The sequence below is a fragment of the Haliaeetus leucocephalus genome, unplaced genomic scaffold, assembly GCF_000737465.1.
Source record: "Haliaeetus leucocephalus isolate CR32 unplaced genomic scaffold, Haliaeetus_leucocephalus-4.0 Scaffold210, whole genome shotgun sequence".
In the NCBI taxonomy this organism is placed as follows: domain Eukaryota; kingdom Metazoa; phylum Chordata; class Aves; order Accipitriformes; family Accipitridae; genus Haliaeetus; species Haliaeetus leucocephalus.
Window position 1 is genome coordinate 646953 of NW_010972646.1, and position 222 is coordinate 647174.

Sequence of the window (222 nt, forward strand, 5' to 3'; positions counted from 1 at the left end):
GGGCTCCCTCCGCCGCCCCCCCCAGGGCACTGGCAGGCGAGACCCCGTCCCGCCCCCGCGGCGGTCCGTCCCGTCGGGGAGCGCGGCCCCGGGGCTGCGGCGTCACGGCCCGGCCCGGGAAGGGGAAGTCGTTTCAGCTGAAAATTTGGTGACGGGCTGGGGCTGACGGAGGCAGAGCGGGCAGGTGCTGCCGCCGCCGCCGGTTGCCGCCCGGTGCCGGTG